The 18,637-nt window shown below is 38.5% G+C and overlaps 1 protein-coding gene across 1 annotated transcript in view; it reads left to right on the forward strand.

The window, feature by feature from the left end:
* Nucleotides 1–8,320: 8,320 nt before the first annotated feature.
* Nucleotides 8,321–18,637, forward strand: part of NCK1 (NCK adaptor protein 1) — a gene marked incomplete at its 5' end in the record, with an annotated part of 32,942 nt that continues 22,625 nt past the window's right edge. Inside the window, one exon of the mRNA XM_079704920.1 lies at nt 8,321–8,954. The remainder of the gene's footprint in view (nt 8,955–18,637) is intronic.

Below are 18,637 nucleotides of genomic sequence, written 5' to 3' on the forward strand. Positions count from 1 at the left end.
GTGTGCTTCCTGGACTTGATTAACTGTTTCCTTTCTCATATTAGGGAAGTTTTCAACTACAATCTCTTCAGATATTTTCTCAATCCCTTTCTTTTTCTCTTCTTCTTGGACCCCTATAATTCGAATGTTGGTGTGTTTAATGTTGTCCCAGAGGTCTCTGAGACTGTCCTCAATTCTTTTCATTCTTTTTTCTTTATTCTGCTCTGCAACAGTTATTTCCACTATTTTATCTTCCAGGTCACTTATCCTTTCTTCTGCCTCAGTTATTCTGCTATTGATTCCCTCTAGAGAATTTTAAATTTCATTTATTGCATTGTTCATCATTGTTTGTTTGCTCTTTAGTTCTTCTAGGTCCTTGTTAAACGTTTCTTGTATTTTCTCCATTCTGTTTCCAAGATTTTACATCATCTTTACTATCATTATTCTGAATTCTTTTTCAGGTAGACTGCCTATTTCCTCTTCATTTGTTAGGTCTGGTCGCTTTTTCCCTTGCTCCTTCATCTGCTGTATGTTTTTCTGTCTTCTAATTTTGCTTATCTTACTGTGTTTGGGGTCTCCTTTTTGCAGGCTGTCGCTTCGTAGTTCCCGTTGTTTTTGGTGTCTGCCCCAGTGGCTAAGGTTGGTTCAGTGCGTTGTGTAGGCTTCCTGGTGGAGGGGACTGGTGCCTGTGTTCTGGTGGATGAGGCTGGATCTTGTCTTTCTGGTGGACAGGTCCATGTCTGGTGGTGTGTTTTGGGGTGTCTGTGGACTTATTATGATTTTAGGCAGACTCTGTGCTAATGGATGGGATTGTGTTCCTGTCTTTCTAGTTGTTTGGCATAGGGTGTCCTGCACTGTAGCTTGCTGGTCATTGAGTGGAGCTGGGTCTTGGCGTTGAGATGGAGATGTCTGGGAGATTTTCACTGTTTGATATTACGTGGAGCTGGGAGGTCTCTTGTGGACCAGTGTCCTGAACTTGGCTCTCCCACCTCAGTGGCACAGCCCTGATGCCTGGCTGGAGCACTAAGAACCTGTCCTCCACACGGCTCAGAATAAAAGGGAGAAAAGAAAGAAAGAAGATTAAATAAATAAAGTAAAATAAAATAAAGTTATTAAAATAAAATATAATTATTAAGAAAAAAAATTTTTTTAAGTAATAAAAAAAAAATGGACAGACAGAACCCTAGGACAAATGGTAAAAGCAAATCTATACAGACAAATCACACACAGAAGCATACACATACACACTCACAAAGAGAAAAAGGGAGAAAAAAATATATATCATTGCTCCCAAAGTTCACTTCCTCAATTTGGGATGATTTGTTGTCTGTTCAGGTATTCCACAGATGCTGGGTACATCAAGTTGACTGTGGAGATTTAATCCGCTGCTCCTGAGGCAGCTGGGAGAGATTTCCCTTTCTCTTCTTTGTTCGCACAGCTCCCGGGGTTCAGCTTTGGATTTGGCCCCACCTCTGCGTGTAGGTCTCCTGAGGGCGTCTGTTCTTCACTTAGACGGGACGGGGTTAAAGGAGCAGCTGATTCGGGGGCTCTGGCTCACTCAGGCCGGGGGGAGGGAGGGGTACGGATGCGGGGTGAGGCTGGGAGGCAGAGGCTGGCGGGACATTGCACCAGCCTGAGGCGCGCCGTGTGTTCTCCCGAGGAAGTTGTCTGTGCCTCACAGGACCCTGGCAGTGGCGGGCTGCACAGGCTCCCGGGAGGGGAGGTGTGGAGAGTGACTTGTGCTGGCACACAGGCTTCTTGGTGGTGGCAGCAGCAGCCTTAGCATCTCATGCCCGTCTCTGGGGGTCTACGCTGATAGCCGCGGCTCGCGCCCATCTCTGGAGCTCCTTTAAGCGGCGCTCTTAATCCCTTCTCCTCTAGCACCAGGAAGCAAAGAGGCAAGAAAAAGTCTCTTGCCTCTTCAGCAGCTCCAGACTTTTTCCCGGACTCCCTCCCGGCTAGCCGTGGCGCACTAGCCCCTTCAGGCTGTGTTCACGTAGGCAACCCCAGTCCTCTGCCTGGGATCCGATGGAAGCCCGAGCCTCAGCTGCCAGCCCCTTCCCGTCCTGGCCGGTGAGCAGACAAGCATCTCGGGGTGGTGAGTGCTGGTTGGCACCGATCCTCTGTGCGGGGATCTCTCTGCTTTGCCCTCCGTACCCCTGTGGCTGCGGTCTCCTCCGCGCTCCGAAGCTTCCCCCTCTGCCCCCCGCAGTCTCCGCCCGCGAAGGGGCTCCTAGTGTGTGGAAACCTTTCGTCCTTCACGGCTCCCTCCCACTGGTGTAGGTCCCGTCCCTATTCTTTGTCTGTTTTTTTTTTTTCTTCTTCTTTTACCCTACCCAGGTATGGGGGGAATTTCTTGCCTTTGGGGAGGTCTGAGGTCTTCTGCCAGCATTCAGTAGGTGTTCTGTAGGAGTTGTTCCACACGTAGATGTATTTCTGATGTATTTGTGGGGAGGAAGGTGATCTCTACGTCTTACTCTTCCAATATCTTAAAGCTCCTCTCATTTTTTAAAATATGGGTAGGCAGAGAATTTTCCAACTTAATATTTAAATTTCTGCTCCCCTCTTGATTAACAATTCCATCTTTATTTCTCTACTTGTGTTTTAGTATAAGCATTCAAGAGAAGCTAAACGTCACCTTCTGCACTTTGTTTAGAAATAGCTTCAAGCAAATAGTCCAATTTCATCCTCAAAAGTTTTACCTTCCACTGAACACTAACACACGAACAATTTGTCTCCTTGGTCATTCTTACTAGAGAGTTATCAATTTTCTTGATCTTTTCAAAGAACATCCTTTTGTGGACTTCCCTGGTGGTCCAGTGGTTGAGGCTCCATGCTCCCAATGCAGGGGGGCCTGGGTTCAATCCCTGGTCAGGGAACTAGATCCCACATGCCGCAAGTAAGAGTTTGCACGCTGCAGCTGAAGTTTCTGCATGCCACAACTAAAAGATCTGGCGTGCTGCAACTAAGACCCGGCACAGCCCAATAAGTAAATAAATATTAAATATATGTATATTTAGGGGAAAAAAACATCCTTTTGGTTTCAGTAATTTTTCTTTTATGTTCTGTTTAAATCTCATTGATTTCTGATCTTTATTAAGTCCTTCTGCTTCCTTTGGGTTTAATGTGCTCTTCCTTTTCTAGTTTCTTAAGGTGGACGCTTACATTATTGATTTGAGATCTTTTTTCTTTTCTAACATTTTGTTAGTAGCATTTTAATGCTACAGATTTCCTTCTAAGCAGTGTTTTAGCTTCATCCAGCAAATTTTCATATGTTGTGTTTTCATTCAGTTCAAAATATTTTCAAATTTCCATTGAGAAGACTCTTTGGCACATGAATTGTTTAGAAGTGTGTTGTTTAATTTCCAAATATTTATAGAGATTTTCCAGTTTTTTTTCTGTTATTGACATCTAGTTTAAATCTTCATGGTCAGAGAACATATACTGTGTAATTTCAGTTCTTTTACATTTATTAAGGTTGGTTTTATGGTCCAGAATATGGTCTATCTTGGTGAAATTCTGTGTGTACTAGCAAAGATGTGTACATATGTTGCTTCAATCTAATGTTCAATTAGATTCAGTTGGCTGATGTTTAGATCTTCTGTATCTTTCCTGCTTTTCTGTCTACTTGTTCTATGTATTACTGAGAGTGGTTACAGTTCAGAATAATTGTGGATTTCTTTACTTCTTTCAGTTCTAGTAGTTTTTGCTTCATGTATTTTGGAACTCTTGTTAATTACATACATATTTAGGATTGTTGGGTTGTCTTGATGAAGTTACCTTTTTCTCATTAACTCAGGTCTTTATACCTGGTAATTTTCCTTGCTCTGAAATATATTCTCTCAGGTACTAATATAGCCACTCCAGCTTTCTTTTGACTAGTGTGTGCATGATCCTTTTACTTTTAATCTATATAGTATTATATTTAAAATGGGTTTTTGATAACAGTTGGGTCTTACTTGTTAATTTAATCTGATAGTCTTATGTTTTTAAAAATTATTTATTCATTTATTTTAGGCTGTGTTGGGTCTTCACTGTGTGCGCGCTTTCTCTAGTGGTGAGCAGGGGCTACTCTTTGTTGCGGGGCGTTGGGTTCTCATTGTGGTGGCTTCTCTTGTTGTGGAGCATGGGCTCTAGGGGCGGGCTTCAGTAGTCGGCATGCGGGCTCAGTAGTTGTGGCTTGTGGGCTCTATAGCGCAGGCTCAGTAGTTGTGGTGCACAGGCTTAGTTGCTCCGCGGCATGTGGGATCTTCCAGACCAGGGCTCGAACCCGTGTCCCCTGCATTGGCAGGCGGATTCTTAACCATTGCACTGCCAGGGAAGTCCCTTGATAGTATATCTTTTAATTAGTATGTTTAGGTCATTTATTTTATGTAATTATTGATATGTTTGAGTTTTATTATTTGTTACTCTTTGTTTCTTTTGTTCCTGTTTTCCCTTTTCCTTCTTTTCGATTGAGTGTTTTTTTAGTATCCATTTTAATGTATATATTGGTTTTCACGGCTGTATCTCTTTGTCCTTCATTTTAGTAATTGCTCTAAAGATTATAATATACTATATACTATATATACTTAATTTTCCTAGTATATCTAGGGTTTATATTTTACCACTTCAAATAGAACGTAAAGCCTTACAACTGTATATAGGTCCCATTGCCCTCCCCACTTATATGATAATTGTCATATGAATTATACATATAGGTTGAAAGCCCCCCATGAAAATATAATAATATTCTGTTTCAAGAGCTATGTATATTTTAAAGAACTTAAGAGATGAAAATTAATCTTATATTTACCCAGATATTTCCCATTTTTGTTGCTCCTCCTTCATTCCTGAAGTTTCAAGTTTCCCTCTGATACCATTTTTCTTTTAGCCTTAAAACTTCCTTTACATTTCTATTAGAGCCAGCCTGTTGGCAACAAAGTGACTTAGTTTTGATTCATCTGATAATATCTTCATTTCATTTCATTCCTGAAGGATATTTTCACTGAATATAGAATTCTGGGTTGTCAGTTGTTTTCTTCCAACATTTTAAAGATATGGTTCATGGTTTCTAATGAAAAGTCCTGTTGTTCAGATTGCCCCCTGTATCAGGATTTTTCAACCTTAGCACTTTGGACTGGATAATTTTTTGTTGTTGAGGCCTATCCTATTCATTATAGGATGTTTAGCAGTATCCCCATTAGCACCTCCCTCCTTCCCAGCAGTGACAATAAAAAATGACTCCAGACATTGTCACATATCCCTGTGGATGTGAAATAACCCCCAGTTGAGAACCACTGGCCTGTATGTAATATGTTGTTTTTCTCTGGCTGCTTTCAAGATTTTTCTTTTACTTATGTTTTTTAGCAGTTAGATTATGATGTGCTTGGACATGATTTGAATTTATCCTATTTGGAGTTTGCTTAGTTTCTTGAATCTGTAAATTTATGCCTTTTGCAAACTTTTGGAAAGTTTCAAGCACTATTTCTTCCAAGTATTTTTTCTGCACCGGTATCTTTTCTTTAGGGATTCCAAAGACATGAATAGTAGCTCTTTTGATATTGTCCCTGAAGCCCTGTTCTTTCTTTTTCAAAAATATTTTCCCCCTCTCCGTTCTTCAGATTGGATAATTTTTATTGATCTGTCTTCAGGTTTACACAGTGTTTCCTCTGTTGTAGTTTGTTGAATGGCACACTTTAAAAAGATATGTCCATTTCCTAATCCCTGCAATTTGTGAATATTACCGTATGTGACAAAAGGTGTGATTAATTGATTTGAGGATTTTGAGAGGAGGATAAATTCCTAGATTATCAGGTAAGCTCTAATTCCAATGGCAAGTATCCTTATAAGAGTGAGGCAGAGGGAGATTTGCTAGACAGAAGAGGGGGAGACAGTGTAAACACAGGGGCAGAGTTAGAGCGATGCAGTCACAAGGAATGCTGACAGCCACCAAAAGCTGGAAGGGGCAAAGTACACGTTGTTCCCTAGAGCCTTCAGAGGTAGTACAGCCCTGTCAACACCTTGATTTCAGACTTCTTGATTGTATCCTTGATTGAGACCTTCAGATCTCTGACAATAAATTTCTCTTATTTTAAACCACCCAGTTTGTGGTAATTTGTTAGAGCAGCCATAGAAAATTAATACATCTGCCATCTTGATTCTGCTATTCAGCCTCTCCAGTGAAGTTTTTATTTCAAATATTATGATTTTCAGCTCTAAAGTTTCCATTTGATCCTATTTAAATAGCTTCTCCTTCTCAGATGAGGTTTATCTTTCCATTTGTTTAAGAGTGTTCACCTTTACCTCATGGAGCATGGTTATATTAGCCACTTTAAGATTTTTGATAATTCCAATATCTGGGTTATTTATTGGTTCGCATCTATCTGTTGGTTGTTTTTTTCTTCCAATTCTTGCCCAAATTTTCCTACTTCTTGGTATGTTGGGTAAGTTTGAGTTATATACTGGACATTTCTAGTATTAAGTTGTGAGAATTGGGATCCTGTTAAAATCCTTTGGAGAATTTGCTGTTGTTTTAGTAGGCATCAATCTGATTAGATTCAAACCAGTTTTTACTTGGTTTTTATGGGCAGTAGTTCCAATATCAGTTTCATTTTCTAAACCGTTGCTGTACTACTTGAGTCTGTTTGCTGTATGCACCAGTCAGGGATGGTCTGGGCTTGGGCGGTGTTTATTTTCTATTTCAGTTCTCAGTGCCTTTGTCATGCTTCTTCGGAAATTCCATGCATGTCCAACTTGGGGGAGGGGAGTTTAGTACTTAAGTTGGTTCATAACTAGAATTATAGGTATAAAAGATTCACAAGCTCGATACTAATTGAAGTGGCAAGGATAGATTTTATGCAATAAATACTACGATAGGGAAGAGAGTCCAGCGTGAACTGAATTCAACTTTGCCAAAACAAAAGGCAGCAGACTTTTAAGAAGTTGGAGTGTGCTAAGGGAAAGGCACAGAGCCGTGTTGAAGGGGACTGATCAATACGGCTAGGGCAACAGGGTTTGTAATTGGTACTTATCCAGAGGAGAAATAAATTTCTCTTTATAACAGAGGCAGTGGTGCACGTTAGAGCAAGGCGCCCACCAAAGTTGGGCCCTTATCTTCCTACAGGGCCTGGGAACAAGAGTGAGAGTTACCTCGAATGTTTGCATTTTACACAGATGGCTCTTGGGTCCTTGAGAAGACAGTTTTAGGTGGTCGACAGTCTATACCTCAAGGGAGCAGAGGAAGTATTTATAAATTGCAAGCTTTCTAAAGTAACTGCTCTGAGAGGGAGCTCAGGGGCCTGTCTGTCTGTCACCAAGATTTAGCTGGAACAAACACTAAATTCTGGCAGCATTGAGCTTTCTCAGGCAGGAACTTAAGGGGGCTGGAGGGGTTATCCTAGGGATAGAGCCTTAAGCTATTAGAACTATCCTAGTGTTTGTTCAAGTCTGTTAGTGTGAGTAATCATTTATGACAAGTCATTTATGCTGAGAGTCTGCAGTTTTTATAGGTCAGGATTGAGGCCTAGTTAAGAAGAGGGTTCAGAGGAGCCTGGCTAGAGTTTGGTCAAGGAGAGAGTCTTTGTCATAGATTACGTTCTTCTGCTCTTCTTTCATGGGAGTTTTCCAATATTCTCCAGCTCCCAGTGACCCCTTGCTTCCTTTGGCCAGAAAAATTGGGTTCTCTTATTAGAGTTTCAGTCTCGCATGTTGTTGCTCCGTTCTGGGCCTGACTGTGCCTGACTAAAGGGTGAAGAGGCTATAGAGAAAGCATAGGTGTCCTCTTGGGGTCTTTTTTTTTTTTTTTTAATTATTATTATTTTTTTGGCCGCACCGCGCGGCATGTGGGATCCTAGTTCCCCATCCAGGGATCAAACCTGCGTCCCCTACATTGGAAGCATGGAGTCTTAACCCTTGGACCATCAGGGAAGTCCCCTCTTGGGGTTTTAACGTCTGTGCTATCTCCATCATTGTGGCAGCAGTGCAGATCTGCACTGAGGCTGGCCTTGGGACAGGGCTGGGAGAGGGGGAAAAGAAGGGAAAAACCTCAGGGACTTAACCCACCCACTCTGGCTTGCAAGAGCCTTTCCCCCCTGTCCTTTGGCCACATAAACTTCTCTTCCAAATGAGGTTCTTCCTTACTGCACCTTCCGCACAATTTCCCATTCTTCTTGGCTTTGGGTCATAGCTAGGAAATAAAGTGTGTGTGTGGTAGGGTGACCAAAAGGAAATTTATTGTTTGCTCAAATTTCAAAGGAAATTAGTGTATTCAGCAGGATATTTATGTATTGGTCTGTTTTCAAGCTGATTTCCCTCTCCAATCTACCTATTGTATACTTTTCAGGGTCCTTAGGTAGCTGATGCTTCGCATTTTTTTTCTGGAGTTTTTAGTTGTAATCAGTTGGAGAGAAAGTTTGCAGCAGGCTTACACTCATCATTCCTGGAATTTAAAATACTTAGACCAGGAGTTCCCTGGTGGTGCAGTGGTTAAGAATCCACCTGCCGGGCTTTCCTGGTGGCACAGTGGTTGGGAGTCCGCCTGCCGATGCAGGGGACGTGGGTTCGTGCCCCGGTCCGGGAGGATCCCGCATGCTGCGGAGCGGCTGGGCCCGTGAGCCATGGCCGCTGGACCTGCGCGTCCAGAGCCTGTGCTCCGCAGCGGGAGAGGCCACAGCAGTGAGAGGCCCGCGTACCGGGGGAAAAAAAAAAAAAAAAAGAATCCACCTGCCAATTCAGGGGACATGGGTTTAAGCCTTGGTCTGGGAAGATCCCACATGCCATGGAGCAACTTAGCCTGTGTGCCACAATTACTGAGCCTGTGCTCTAGAGCCCATGAGCCACAACTGCTGAGCCCGCATGCCACGACTACTGAAGCCTGCTTACCTAGAGCCTGTGCTCTGCAACAAGAGAGGCCACCGCAATGAGGAGCCTGCGCACTGCAACTAGAGAAAGCCTGCATGCAACAACGAAGACCCAACGCAGCTGAAAATAAATAAGTAAATAAATAAATTTATAAAAAATAAATAAAAACAGAAGGTGAGTGGATAAACAAAAAAAAATACTTAGGCCAATGAGTTTTAATATTTAAAACAGTATGGAAAAGTTCATTGATAAAGTTTTAGATTCCACATTAGAAACTAGTATTTAAGAAACTCTACTGCTTGTCAAGTTTTGGTGTAGTACCAAAAAAGAATCCACAGTTATCTGAAAAGACTCTTAAAATACTCTTCCCCTTTTCCAACCATACATTTGTGTGAGACCAGGTTTTCTTTTCAGCCAAAATGATGTTGTAATACATTAAATGCAGACAGATACGCGAATCCACCTGTCTTCTATTAAGTCAGACATTAAAAAGATTTGCAATAATGTAAAATAATTCTATTCTTTTCATTAATGTTTTGTTTTAGAAAATATAATTTTCATAAAAATATGTTAAAATGTATTGGAGTAAATGTGATTATATTTAATTGAATTGAAAATATCCTAACATTTTCTCACTTTTAATTCCTAATGTGGTAAGTGTAGATAGACCCAACCTAAACAAAAAAGCTCTTCAGTTTTTAAGTATGTAAAGGGGTTTTGAAACCAAATAGTTTGAGAATTGCTGATTTACTAGGTAATTGGTTTCCATGTATGTATAACTTGTGTATTCCTCTTCTGTTCCTTAATAGTCAGCAGTAATAAAAAATATATGAACTCTGGGGGGAGTGAAAAGAACATGCATTTGACTCCCAGTTTCAACCACTTATTTTCCAAGGTTGAAGAGCCATTTAACTTCTTAGTATCTGTATTATACTTGTAAAGTGAGGATAATGCTTTAAATGAGTGTTGTGAGAGAAATGCTAGGATATACCTGAATTACAGACATTTAGTAAACGTTCCTTGGTATAAAGTTACATATTTTTAGCAACTCTCAGCCTTTGTGACAGTGTAAATACCTCTCATCTTAAGCCAGTAGGTGTTCTCCAACTTAGTCTGTTGATCCCTTTCCAATAAGAAAGAATGGTGTAATTTATGAAGATCCCTAGAACAGTAAATTTCATGTTGTCTGTCTTTAGGGACATGTTGAAATGATTGAGTTCTTTAATTCCAACTTGGTTCTGTTCTTGTGGTAACCAGATCAGAAAAGGCCAGAAGTATGATCAGCGACTGTGTGTAGGTCCAGTTTGGGAATGAGATTGGAAGTGAATTTGAAAAACAAACTGAGATCAGGAAATAAGCCCAGGAGAAAAAGGCAAGCAGGGTGTGAGTACTCTAAAGTGGGACTGATGTCAAGTCCAAGGTCCATGATGTTCATAGTATTAGAGGAGGGCAGGTAGTCAGTGAGGATCAAAATAGGTAGTTCAGATTTTATAAAGGAAATCCAACACTTGATGTCAGGGAGGAAATGGACACTGGTCGATGAGGCTCCTGGGTTCAGGTGCTAGGTACAAGGACAGAGAGACAAAAGGATAGGAATCCAATTCCTGGAAGAAGAGTGGGGCCAAGAGCATCCCAGTGCAAATATTGTTAGTGTAGTTGCAAACATGGAGCTGAAGCTTTTGTAGGAGAGTATGGAATATTAATTGACAACCTTTACAGCCAGGCCTCTGAGCTGAATCAAAGTGCAATGAAGTCACTTCATATTTAATTTCTGTTTTTTGAACTAAGGTTTTAGTCTCTAACCAAAAGAGAGCAAGAGAGAAATGGCTATTAAAATAGTGCAAATGTTACTACCCGTAATTCTACTCTGAGCATCTGTTCCAGGGTAAGCATGATATGGGGAGCATTTACTTTGTTTTCTCAGTTGGCCTCAATTGCTGTCCCTCTTGTAGTGTTAACATGTTATTTTACTTTGTTACTTGTTTTTAAAGATGCATAGTTTTCCCTATTATCTGAACTCTAAGGTTAGCTCTTTTATCTGGTACTTAACTGAGGAAATGGTCATCAAAGGAAAGCTGAATTATAAGTGGGTTTTTTTTTTGTTTTTTTTGTTTTTGTTTTAGATTCCAATTGTTTAAAATCTGTGTAATTCTACTGTAAAGCAGATTTAGTTCTATGACAACTTACTACTCTTACATTTCTTTTTTTCTCTTACATGCCCCATGTTTCCTCACCCATACTTTGTGTTCTGGATGCTAGTTCCTATTAGGTAGCTTTCAGTTGTTTTTCTCTTTTTATAGTGCATTTTAAAAAACCAAGTAATACGTACCTATTGAAAAATATTCAAACCACACATATCTATGGAGTAGGGAATGAAGGTCTTACCAGTCTTACCACTCACTGAGGCTACACGGTGCAATTGGATGTGTATCCTCCCTGAACTTTTTAATGCATATACAAGCATATGTAGTAGGATGTTTTCAAAATACAATCATAATAAGCATATTGTTTTGAATTTGCATTTTTTGCTTAATATTTCTTGGACATTTTACCATACCAGTATTTATAATTTAGGCACTCTTGGTGTACGTTTCACTCCTGATTTTTCACATAAGCAGTGCTGCAGCAAACATTTTTACATAAATGACTTTGGGTACTTGAATCATTTTTGCCCATAGTATGTAGATTGCTGGTTCAAAGAAATGTGCATTTACAGTTTTGAGCTGTTCTTCAAAAATTTTCTTCTCAAAAAGTACGATAACCAAATTAAAAAGATAATGACAAAATGGAAAAATTTATACCAAAGACAAAGGGCATATATTCCTACTATACAAAGAGCTTCTAAAAACTGAAAGAAGCCACACCATAGGAAAATGGTCAAAAGATAGGAACAAGTAGTCCACACAGAAAAACAAATGCAAATGTCCTTTAAATTTTGGGAAAGGTGTTCAATCTCACTGTAATAGAGAAACACAAATAAAAACTGCTCTGAAGCAGCATTTCTTATCTATCCAGTTGGCAAAAATCCAAAATATTGACAACATAGTTTCTTGGCAAGGCTCAAGGCTGTGAGGAAATAATCACTGTCATATATTGTTGAGAATATAAAAAGATAAAGAGCCAACAGATAGGAAATTTGGCAGTATTCACAAAATTATATAAACCTTAAGCTTCATCTCAGCATTCTTCTATGACTTGAACCCAGAGGCACAGAAAGCAGGAAAACAAAGTGACATGTATATGAGACTGTTCATTGCAGCACTGTTTAATACCAGAAGACGGAAACAACCCATTGTCCATCAGTAAGGTATAGTTGAGGAAACTGTGATACTTGTATAATGATGAAGTACTATGGTAACATAGGGCAGGAGTGTAGTACAGTATAACAAACAGGGTATTAATGTTGATAGTCAAGATACGGAACACTTCCATTACCAAGAATTCCTCTTGCTTCCCTTTTATAACCACGCATTTCTTTCCCACTCCCACCCTGTCCATAACCCCAGGAAGCCATTAATCTGCTCACCATTTCTATAATTTTATCATTTCAAGAATGTCAGATAAATGGAATTATATAGTGTGTAACCTTTGGGATTGGCTCCCCCGACCCCCAATTCAGCATAATTCCCTGGGGATACATCCAGAGTATTCCATGTATCGATAATTTTTTCCTTTTTATTGCTAAGTAGTATTCCATGGTATGGATATACCACAGTTTGTTTAACCATTTGCCTGTTGAAGGACATCTGGGTGGTTTACATTTTTTGACTTCACAGATAAAGTTGCTGTAAACATTCATGTAAAAGTTTTTGCATGAATATAAATTTTCATGTCTCTGGGATAAAAGCCCAAGAATACAACTGCTCACTTGTATGGTGGTTGCATGTTTAGTTTTACAAGAAGCTGCCAAACTGTTTTCCAGGGGTCTGTACCATTTGAAATTCTCATCAGCAAAGTACGGGTGATTCAGTTTCGACATATCCTTGTCAATATTTGGTATTGTTACTCTTCTGTTTTAGCCATTCTGATAGGTGTGTTGTGATGTCTCAGTGTGGTTTTAATTTGCATTTTCTCAGTAGCTAATGATGATGAGCATCTTTTCATGTGCATGTTTCCCATCTATACATCTTCTTCAGTTAATGTCTCTTTATGTCTTTTGCTTGTTTTCTAATTGGAGTTGTTTTTCTACTGTTGAGTTTTTCCTTTTTGGATCTTACTTTCAGTGTCAAGTTTAAGAACTCTTTGCCTAGCTCTGTAGTCTGAAGATTTTATTCCATATATTATTCTAAAAGTTTCAAGTTTTATATTTAAGATTGTCATCCGGTTTGAGTTAGTTGTGTATAAGGTGTGAGTTTAGGTTAATGTATATTTTTTTTGTTTGCCTATTTTGGTGTCCATTAGCTCTTGCAACATTTGTTGAGAAAGCTATTTTCTTCCATTGAATTATTTTTTGCACCTTTGTCAAAATTCAGTTGGGCATATTTGTGTGGCTCTATTTCTGGGTTTTCTGTCCTGATCCATTAATAATATGTGTCTATCCCTTTGCAAATACAGTAAGTCTTGGCTTACTATAGCTACATAGTAAGTATTTCCCCACTTTATTCTAACTTTTAAAAATTGTTTTTGCTATTCTAGTTATTTTGCCTTTCCATAAAAATTATAGAATAATAATTCTATATATACAAAAGTTTTTGATGGGATTTTAGTAAGAATTACATCACCTGTATATCAGTTTGGAAAAAATTGACACCTTTACTGTGTTGAATCTTCCATTCCATAAACACTTTTATTTAGATCTTCTTTGATTTCTTTCATCTGCATTTGTAGTTTTCAACATATAGTCATCTTGATATTTTGTTAGGTTAGCACTTCTTTCATTTTTTTCCTTTTATTATAAATGGTATTGCTTTTAATTTTGGTGTCCATGTGTTCATTTCTAGTATATAGAAATACAGTTGCTTTTTGCAGGTTGATCTTGTGTCACACAAATTTGGATAGATTTTATTTTCATTTTCACTTCAGTGTAAATGAACTTTCCTTGAGACTTCTTTGACCCATGGATTATTTAGAAGTATGTTCCAAATATTTGGAGGTTCTTCTGTTATCTTTCTATTATTGATTTCTAGTTTGATCCTGTTGTAGTCAGAGAATACACTAAATAATTCCAGTTATTTTAAATTTGTTGAGGTTTATTTTATGGCCCAGGATGTGGTCTATCTTGGTATTTGTTCAGGGGCACTTGAAAAGCATGTATATTTTGCTGTCGTTCATGTGCCCCGTTAGAGCCTCACAAGGGTAGAAAATCTAGATTTCCTTCTTGGTCTTTGCTGGTATGGGTGGGGCCCGTGTTTTCTGCAGTGTTTGACTGGAGTGGAGTTTTTATCGTCTAAAAGTTTTCTGTATTGTGAAGCCGTCCCTTTTTTTATCCATTGTCTGGAGAGCACTGGGTTTTGTTGTTTTTTCTGTGCCTGTTGGTGTGTTTAGCTTGCCAGTCTTCATCTTCAAGTCTAGGATGTACCGGGCAAAAAAGAAAACCTAGGGGATTCACCACTATGTTGTTACTTGGGTCCTGAGTTTCCTAGCTGATTTGCCTTCTCTTTACCTTTCAGAGTTTTCTTTTGTTTGCTTCATATGTAATATCCAGGGTTTTCAGTTCTACTTAGCTGGAGAAATAGAGAAAAGTGCAACTGCTCTGTCTTCCTGGAAGTCAAGGTCGTCTGTCTAATTTACTTTTGTATATAGTGTGAGGTAGGACACTGTTTTTTCCCAAATAGATAGTTAGTAGTCCTAGTATCAGTTATTGAATAACTCGTTCTTCTCCAGTGATTTGAAATGTCACCCCTGCTATATATGAAATTCTCATATATTTGCATATTTGAAGACACATAGTAGAAGTTCGCTGACTTGCCTAATTAACTGACTAAACCCCTTTATTTCCATTATGAAACATATAACCTGATACCCTTGACATATTTCTGCTCTCACCAATTAAGTTGAATCTGCTTACCAAGAATTAGAGGTGTTGTATCGTTCAGGTGTGCTTCTTACTATAATCTTGTATATTATATAAATTAACAAAAATAGTGCTGAAAGAAAATTACTTTTGTGAAAACGAAGTTGATTGCTTTGGAAAGACAAAAGAAGTCACTTAAAAAATTGCTTGCTTGTGAATTAGGCCTTGGCGAGACCACTGTAAATGTTTAGGGGAAAATATATACAAAAATTCATTTTGTATTAAGTGGTTTGAAGTACTCCATCTATTTCAAAAAGACCTAAATTAGAAGAACTCATAGCTAGTATATTAGAGAAGAGGGCTTCTAAAGCCACCTGTATGTAGGTGTATCTGTTTCTGGACCTTAATCTATATTCTACTGGTCTATTTGATGTTCTATACCAATATCATATTCTTTTAAATTGCCTTAATATTTTAGTGCATTTTGATATCTGATAGGGTATGTTTGCCTATAGTGGGAATTTCAGCTGAAAAGAACAAAACCCAGCTAAAACTGTCTTAATGTAATAAAGAAACACATTAGTTCAAGGAACTGGAGGTTTAGGGGGCAGTTTTTAGTACCTGTTTTAGCAGCTCTGGCTCTATTTCCCAGAAGCTCTCCTTTCACTTGTTTGTCAGCTTCATGCTCCAGCTGGTGACACGATGGCTGCAGGCCTCACATCTGTCCATGACAAAATACAGAGACAGTCTTTTACGATGTCTCTCAAGAGCCAGTCATCATTACCCTGAGGATGCTAGCATAGTTTTCCTTGCATCCTATTGGCCTTAAGTGGGTTAATGTGGGCAAAACTAGCAAGGGAGAGATTGTCATGATTGGCTTAGATGAGTTCTCAGTCCTACATGTACATTAGAATCACTTGGGTGGCTTTTAAAAATAGTAATGCCTGAGTGACAATCCACACTGATTAGAATCTCTGAAGTAGGGGCCCCAAGCTCCTGTATTTTTTTAAAAGCTCCGTAGGTGATTCTAAATGGAGGGAAAGCTTTCATTAACCCAAATACATCTTTGAAGCCAGAGTCATTCCCCCAAGTTGCATGGCTAAAATAATAATAATGAGGTGGCAACTATAAGGATAATTGGGATATTATTAGGAAAAGAGAAAATAAATGCTGGATATACAACCTACCAACTGTTATACCAACTCTTATTGTTTTTTTTTTAACCAACTCTTATCATTATACTCTTTTTTTACCAAAATATTTGCCAGTTTTATGTTTTCTTTTCCAGATAAATTTAAAAATCAGTTTGTCAAGTTTCAGAATAAATTCCACAGGGACCTAGAATTAAATTTTATTAAATGTATAGATTAATATGGGGGTGGGGGGACAGGTTCCCACAGGAAGGAATCACAGTTGGTGCCCAAGTATCCCTGACAAAATCTCTCTGCTTTTCAGTGTCTCAAAAAGTCTATCACTTGTGATTTTTTATATCATGCACCAGTTATTATTTAGACTTGGTTGTAACTTTTTTTTTTTCAATTTGGCTGTGCCTGGTCTTAGTTGAATGTAGCACGCCGGTTTTTTTGTTGCGGCATGTGTGATCTTTAGTTGTGGCATGTGAACTTTTAGTTGAGGCATGTGGAATCTAGTTCCCTGACCAGGGATGGAACCTGGGCCCCCTGCGTTGGGAGTGCAGCGTCTTAGCCACTGGACCACCAGGGAAGTCTCGGTTGTAAGTTTTTATTTGCAAGTAATTTCAAACAGAAAAATTGGAAGAATACAAATTAATTTTTCTGGTTTCTCCCTGTTCGTCATTTCTTGAATACCACATCGTCCTCGTTTTTTTTTTTTTTTAACATTATTAATTTTGTTGCTGTATATACTTGAGTCATTATTTTAGAAGACTGTATGGTAGGTTTTGAGACCTTGCAATAACCCCCCAAAAGTATCTACCTTGTAGATGTAAAAGTATCGACACTTGAATGCTAGGGCTTGTTGAATTCTAGATTAAAATGCATTTCCCTGAGTACATTGAAGAACTTGCTTCATCGTTGAGAAAACAGAATCAGTATTTTGGATATTCAGTATCCAAAATCAGAAGCTGATTTTATTTGCTTGCTAAACCGGGATGGCTCTTTATGTAAAATAGTCTCTCTGAAGAAAGCAGAGAGCTATTCTAGGTTCAGAAGTGACTTAGGTTTGTAACATTTCCTTTCTTTGGTCTAAAAGAGTTTGCATAAATTGGAATGATTTGTTCTTTGAATTTTAATAGAACTTGCCTGTGAAACCATCTGGCCCTGGTGTTTTCATTATGGGAAGATTTCTTAATGACTAATTCAATTTTATTACTTTTGTTATTTTAATTTTTCTATAAATTTGTACATTTTACTTTTTCTCAGATTTATTGATGAAGTTTTTAATATTGCCATGTCTTTTGAATGTCTATAGCACCTATAATTATGACTCCCTTTTTATTCCTGGTAATTTGGTGTGCTTTTTTTCATTTTTAAAAAAATGTATTGAAGTATAGTTGATTTACAATGTGTTAATTTCTACTGTACAGCAAAGTGATTCAGTTATATATATGTTCTTTTTCATATTCTTGTCCATTATGGTTTATCACAGGATATTGAATACAGTTCCCTGTGCTATACAGTAGGACCTTGTTTATCCATGCTATATATAATAGTTTGCATCTGCTAATCCCAAACTCCAGTCCATCCCTCCCACACCCCCTGCCCTTGGCAACCAAAAGTCTGTTCTCTATGTCTGTGAGTCTGTTTTGTAGATAAGTTCATTTGTGTCATATATATTGTATTTGTCTTTCTCTTTCTGACTTACTTCACTTACTATGATAATCTGTAGGTCCATCCATGTTACTGCAAATGGCATTATTTCATTCTTTTTTATGGCTGAGTAGAATTCCATTGTATATATATACCACATCTTCTTTATCCATTCCTCTGTTGATGGACATTTAGATTGTTCCATGTCTTGACAATTGTAAATAGTGCTGCAATGAACAGTGGGGGTACGTGTGTCTTTTCAAATTATAGTTTGTCTGGATATATGCCCAAGAGTGGAATTGCAGGATCATATGGCAACTCTATTTTTAGTTTTTTGAGGGACCTCCATACTGGTTTTTATAGTGGCTGCACCAGTTTACATCCCCACCAACAGTATAAGAGGGTTTCCTTTTCTCCACACTCTTTGCAGCATTTTTTATTTGTAGACTTTTTAATGATTGCCATTCTGACCAGTGTGAGGTGGTACCTCATTGTAGCTTTGATTTGCATACCTTTAATAGTTAGCAGTGTTGAGCATCTTTTCATGTGCCTGTTGGCCATCTATATATCTTCTTTGGAGAGATGTCTATTTAGGTCTTCTGCCCATTTTTTGATTGGGTTGTTTGTTTTTTTGTTACTGAGTTGTTAGAGCTGGTTGTATATTTTGGAAATTAAGCCCTTGTCAGTCACATCATTTGCAAATATTTTCTCCCAGTCCATAGTTTGTCTTTTCGTTTTGTTTGTGGTTTCTTTTGCTGTACAAAAGCTTTTAAGTTTGTTTAGGTCCTATTTGTTTATATTTGCTTTTATTTCTGTTGCCTTGGTACGATTTATGTCAGAGAATGTCTTGCATATATTCTCTTCTCAGAGTTTTATGGTGTCATGTCTTATATTTAAGTCTTTAAGCCATTTTAAGTTTATTTTTGTGTATGGTGTGAGGGTGTGTTCTAACTTCATTGATTTACATGTGGCTCTCCAGCTTTCCCAACACCACTTGCTGAAGAGACTGTCTTTTCCCCATTGTATTTTCTTGCCTCTTTTGTTGAAGATTAATTGACCATAGGTATGTGGGTTTATT

This window comes from Hyperoodon ampullatus (assembly GCF_949752795.1).
Source record: "Hyperoodon ampullatus genome assembly, chromosome: 5".
In the NCBI taxonomy this organism is placed as follows: domain Eukaryota; kingdom Metazoa; phylum Chordata; class Mammalia; order Artiodactyla; family Ziphiidae; genus Hyperoodon; species Hyperoodon ampullatus.